Source organism: Gossypium hirsutum, chromosome A07, assembly GCF_007990345.1.
Source record: "Gossypium hirsutum isolate 1008001.06 chromosome A07, Gossypium_hirsutum_v2.1, whole genome shotgun sequence".
Taxonomy (NCBI): domain Eukaryota; kingdom Viridiplantae; phylum Streptophyta; class Magnoliopsida; order Malvales; family Malvaceae; genus Gossypium; species Gossypium hirsutum.
The window spans coordinates 69,531,408-69,538,109 of record NC_053430.1 but is presented as its reverse complement, the minus strand read 5'-3'; the positions used below and the strand labels follow the sequence as shown (position 1 = coordinate 69,538,109).

The 6,702-nt window shown below is 33.6% G+C and overlaps 1 non-coding gene across 1 annotated transcript; it reads right to left on the bottom strand.

The window, feature by feature from the left end:
- Positions 1 to 5,322: 5,322 nt before the first annotated feature.
- On the bottom strand, positions 5,323 to 5,428 carry LOC121203789 (small nucleolar RNA R71). The gene has a single exon (XR_005898726.1). It is a non-coding gene; the product is annotated as a small nucleolar RNA R71 (small nucleolar RNA).
- Positions 5,429 to 6,702: the final 1,274 nt, after the last annotated feature.

Genomic DNA, 6,702 nt, shown 5'->3' with positions numbered 1-6,702 from the left:
CTTTCACAAGACGAAAACTTCATCATTCGTAGTAGCTTTAACTTATATCAAAATTTTTATAAGAGATATACACTTCTCGTTCAGACTATTTGCCTTTTATCCGTAAAGAATGAAATTCTATTATCAGACTTGAGAAAAATGATCCTGACATAATTGTCACATGAAATCTTTCAAATAAATAATTCACACCGATTGAACACTTTAGTCGATCTTAATCACTAGTGAATGACATCTCAAGTAATCCTTTCTTCTAGTTATAAAAAAATTCATCATGCAATCCTTTACTATTCATTCATTACGCTAATCAAAACCATCTCAATTGCATTAGCTCAAGTAACCAATATATCTCAATTGAAGACATTAACTATGATTGACTTACTTAAGAGAAGTAATCCACCATACCGATTGAAACTCGCGCTTTTATCACCTATGCATTTACTGATGTCAAATCCTTACACGGAAATTAGAAAAATCCCAATTCTAAAATCACCACATTACCAAGATCAAATCAGAAGTATGGTCATACTTGACATGATTATTACAAGCTAAAGAACACACTTTAAACATGAGTCATAATTGACAATTTATGGAACAAAGATAACAAGAAAACTGAGTAAAGAAATTCAAGATAGAGAAACCCAAGATACGATACTATGTTGGAAGATCGAAAATCAGACTCATAGGAAAATACGAAAGATCTCGGTAATTCCTTAGAGAAAAGAAGTCCAGAAGAAAACATCATTTAATCCTACTGGAATCAAATGCAATAAGAACAATGTATCTTCCTATATATATATCAAATGGAGCATCAAGTAGAAGAAACAGAATCATAGTATCATACATATTCTCTCATTAATTCTTATCAGACGAAATGCAATAGAATGCCCGAGGGAATAGAGCACTACAAATTATAAACCAGTCCGGCTACCAATGTTTTCATTTAGCATCAGGATTAGAAAACATCCCTATATAACAAGAAGTTCTTCAGAAAATCAACAACCATAGAAATATTTCTGAGAACAGATAAACACACAGAACATCTTTGAAGAGACTGTTAAAATTTGTCCAGCCGTAACTGTCATACTCAGATATTACACATTCCAAATATCATTCTTCCAACTAGTTCTGAATTTAATTACCAACTCATTCCCAATCTCTAATCATGTTTATGATTATTCTATCACTGAACTCTTTGGTTTCTCAACTGGAAACTTATTCAGTACAAATCTCATGAAATTTCATTATAAACACCACTTCGGTAAAGGGGAGGGGTCGTAGGGCCTCTGACTCGACTTTCTTATACATATGCATATAACACTATTTCATCATCATAGTAACATTTTCACAAGCATATAATTCACTTCAGGCCAATTATTATTCACACCTGTATAACACGAATCTTCCAATTATCTTATTTCAACTAGTGCACTTATGCATGCATTTTATGTTTTCTGGATAACTTTGCTTATCTATTCTTTTAATCAAACAAATCATACTCATGACATCGTATAAAGGCCAAACAAACATGAATATTTGTATCACAATTGCAACTTTCATTTCGTGCATCATCATATACATATCATTACAATCGTCTAATTCAGTCCAAACAATTTAACTTAAATAAGTTCATTTCATTACAATCATTTATCTCATAAAAAATATCCTTGACATTCAACGTACAATCGAAACAATGACACTTTTCTTTTATTCACATCATGATATCATGCACCTTTATTCATACCTCTACGAATTTATATTTATCCCATTCATCTTATCAAGTAGGCCAAGTGCACTACATTATATGAGCATCAAACAAGCATGGGTATTCATCACCACATGAACTTTCATCTCACGTATTATCACGTACATATCATGAATTTTTATTCATACTTTCTGAATCGAGACTCATCATGATCGTAATTTTACTCAAAGACCTTCACATCGTATTAAACATGGTCGATGTAGCTTGGTTGGAGAGTACCTCTGCTTAAACAAGACGGTTCTCATATGCGTCGGGAGACATCACACTATCACGGATCCGTGGCATGTATAGCTAAACTTTTACACATGCTAGATTAGTCCAAGAATCGACTAAACCATAGCTCTGATACCACTAAATGTAACACCCCTTACCCGTACCCGAGACTGGGATAGGGAACGAGGTATTACCGGAAAAACATACAAACATCCAACTAAAATACAGGTTACAAAATTTCATTTTTATTTCTAAACATTCCTTCACATGCACATATCATAAAACAATGGATCAAGCACGCATAATCAATTAGACTTACGACCCAATAATCAAATATAAACCATATTACATGGCTATATACGAGTTAACAATACTAAGCCAATACGTTTGGCTAAATAATACTAACAACTATCATACAGACTAAATCTCTATACATGCCACTCACTTGAAAACACTTGAAGTTTATCGACGCTTCACATCAATGTTCTGATAATGTGATGCTGCTTCCGACAATCTCCAACCCCGAGCCGACCTGCCAATACTAAAAGAAATGGAGAGGGGGGTAAGCTTTACGCTTAGTAAGCCCATATGAAATTAATAAGCAATTTACCAATATGTTTCCTTAGATAAAACAACTATAATTACACTTTTATTCATATTCTGGTCAAGTTGTCTACTCGAGTCATAGTCGGTAATTTATTTATAACTCGAGCTATAGGATTCCAAATTAAGATCTGTTAATTTTTCGAGAAACTAGACTCAGATGTATTCTTACCATAAAAATTTCAGAATTTTTGGTTGGGCCAATTAATACAGTTTATTCATTGAAGTCTCCCCTATTTCGCGGTTCAGCAGCTTTGACCACTTTTCACTAAAATTTAATTATCTTTTGCTATCATATTCAAATAAGGTTCTTGTTTCTTTATTCTGAAAAGAAATTCAATAAGAAATCCAAAAATATAAATTATGTTCCTTAACTATTTTTGTAAAATTTTTAATGATTTTTACAATTCAAAACAGGGGATCACGAAATCACTCTAAACCAGTCTTACAAAAATATAAATATCTCAAAATACAGAATTCCTTTGATTTTCTTTTATATGAAAATAGATTCAATAAGCTTTAATTCCATATCTCACTCCACTTCTAGTTCAACTTCTACCATTTTGGTGATTTTTCAAAATCACTCCCCTGCTGCAGTTTTAGACGTTTTATCCCATATTTCATTCCTTCACTAAAATTTATTATTATCAATTTTCAAGATAATACTTATCCATATTAATCTTATCAAAAATTCAATCACATATCTAAATCATAATTCAAAACTCATATATTCATATTCCGGTATTATCCCACATTTTTTTTCATATTAAATTTCATTTAGCAAACTTGCTTCTCCCGGTGAACACTTCGGAAAGTAACAATATCCGGTGGTTTTAGCACATAGCTCCACCTTCCGTAATTAATACCCAACTTAGTGGTATATGCACATAGCACCACACTATTGGGCTAACATGCAAATATGGCATACGCACTTAGCGCCACTTTTCAAATTAACATGTATAACCGTGGCATATCCACTTAGCACCACGTTACATGTTTAACCATGGTATATCCACTTAGCACCACGTTAATGAATCGATATATGTAACCGTTGCATATCCAATTAGCACCACGTTACATGTATCAATATGTGTAATCATGGAATATCCACTTAGCACCACGTTACACGTATAACCGTGGTATATCCACTTAGTACCACGTTAATGAATCGATATATGTAACCGTGGCATATCCACTTAGCACCACGTTACATGTATCAATATGTGTAATCGTGGTATATCCACTTAGCTCCATGTTACATGTATAACCATGGTATATCCACTTAGCACCAAGTTTTTCCATTCCGAAGGTTCAACCGAGATTTCCTCATTTAATCTCAATTCATCAACCATAAATCACCGTTTGTGTCCATTAATTGAACAATACTAAAACTTATATCACATGTCACAAAATAAAATATTATAACATAATAAAACAATACATTATTTACATATAAACTTACATCTCATATACTATCAAAACAATAACATTAAAATTCACATTGCATTATTAAAAATCATATGAACTTACCTCTATACGAAAATAGCCATTTTTACCATTTAAGTCCGCTACTTGGCATTTTCTCGATTTTAGCCTGAATCTCTATTTCCTTGATAATCAAGCTTGGAAGTTTTACAAACCCTAGCCATGTCTTCCATCTCCATATACGGTTATGGCATGAGAAAAATGAAGAAGATGACATCTTTTTCTTAGTTATTTTGGCTTTATTTGCCAAAATACTAAAATACCCTTAATGAAAAATAAATAAAAACATACCATGCCATGTATATTTTTGTCCACTAATTACAAAATGGGCTATTTCCATTTAAGGATCTCCAATTTAAAAACACATTACTCACAAGTACTTAGTACCTTTGTGAACTAGAACACACATTTTGCAACCTTTTACAATTTAGCCCTTTTGACTAAATTGAGTGCCCAAACGTCAAAAATTTCAAACCAAAATTTCACAAAATTATTCCATGAAATGATAGACCATAAAAATATAATAAAAACAAAATTTTCTTCGTCGGATTTGTGGTCCCGAAACCACTGTTCCGATAGGCTGTTACATTTACTCTCTCATTTTTCATCCCTAACTTGACACATCATTCTCCCTTTTCACTCTTCCATTCCTTTCCCTGTTTTTTCTATTTTGTTTGTCTTCATTCCCTTGTCGATTTCCCCTCTTGAAAAAGAGATAACATGCCCCTTGGAGTAGCAGCATTCAAGTGTTCATGAAGGTCTTGGATTGACAAAATGAGCAGAGAAGAAGAAGAGTGCACTAGTCTAGCTTTGGAGAAACACCAAGATTTGTTTTCTAGTTCCCTTATCTTTATTTTTCCCATTTATATTGTGATCATGAACATGAATATTTGTTGTGTTGTTTTCTTGAATTAATTAAAATGAATTAAAATTCTTTCACATTAGATTCATTCATTTTGTCCACTTAGATTGTTAAAAATGTGTTTGTATTATTATTAGGTATTGGTAAATTCTTCAATTAATAAAATCATGCTTAAGTTATGGAGGTGAGTGATTTTTAAAGTTCCTTATGGAAGTGAGTAATTCTTTCAAGTTAGCCGAAGTACTCGAAGATGCATTAAGAGTAAAGTTATTCCCATACTCACTAAGGGATAGTGCTCAAGCCTAGTTGAACTTATTGCCATCAAATTCCATCACCACATGGCAGGAGTTGGTAGAACGCTTCCTTATGAAATATTTCCCAGCTAGAAAGAATACTAAGTTGCAGAATGAAATCACTACTTTCCAATAGATGGATGACAAGTCTTTGTATGAGGCATGAAAAAGATTTAAAGAACTATTACGAAAATGTCTTCATCATGCAATCTTGCATTACATCCAATTAGAGACATTCTACAATGGTCTCAGTGCTCACACGAGGAAGATAGTAGATGCTTCTACCAATGGTGCTCCCCTTTCTAAGCCTTATAATTAGGATTATGAATTTATTGAGAGAATTGCTAATAACAATTACTAATGGCCAACCAACTGAGCAGCTTTACAACGAGTCGCAAGACTACATGAAGTGGATGCCATCACTTCACTTGCAACCTAGGCATCTTTAATATCCTCAATGTTTAAAAATTGTACTCCTAATGGGTTTAACAATGTTGCAGCTTAGCCACCTAATCAATTTAAGAATATAACTTGTGTTTATTGTGGGGAAAGACACTTGTTTGAAGATTGTCCATCAAACCCAGAGTCCATGTATTACATGGGTAACCAGAATTGAGGTAGGCAGGGAATGCAATCCAATTTTTAAAACCCGTCTTATAGAAACCACCCGAATTCTCTTGGAGTAATCAATGGGGTTGAACCCAGTAACATTTACGCACAACCCAGATCGACCCAGCCGATTGGATTTACCCAAAAAGTTTAGAAACCACTACAAGTCAAATCTTCCTATAGTCTAGAAAACCTCTTGAAGGCATATATGAAAAAGAATGATGCCACTTTAAGGAATTTAGAAAATCAAGTGGGTCAACTTGCTATTGAACTTAGGAACCAACAATAAGGTGCGTTGCCTAGTGATATTGAAAATCTAAGAAATCCGGGGGAAGAGCACTGTAAAGCATTGGCTTTAAGGAATGGAAAGACGTTAGAGCCTAATACTGTTGAAGTTGAAGAAGAGCTAGTTGATGCTTAAAGTGGAAGTTCAATCAAGTGTTGAAAATCCAGCTTCACCAGAAATAGTATCTGCAAAATCTGATAAGGTAACTTCTAACCCAATCAATTTTGATAAAGTAACACCTTTATTAGATGCAGAAGTGCCACAGTAGACGAATTGCCAAGTTCAAATCCACCACCCTACCCTCAAAGACTTCAGAAATAGAAACAGGAAGTCCAGTTCTAGAAGTTCTTAGACATACTCAAGCAACCTCATATAAACATCTCATTGGTAGAAGCTCTTGAGCAGATGCCAAACTACGTCAAATTCATGAAAGATATCCTATCCAAGAAATAGAGACTTGGATAGTTTGAGACGGTAGCTCTGACAAAGGAATGCAACACATTCCTGCAAGATAAACTACCCAAAAAATTGAAGGATCCAAGTTGTTTTATCATACCTTGCAATATCGAGGAAACTTATTGTACTAAGG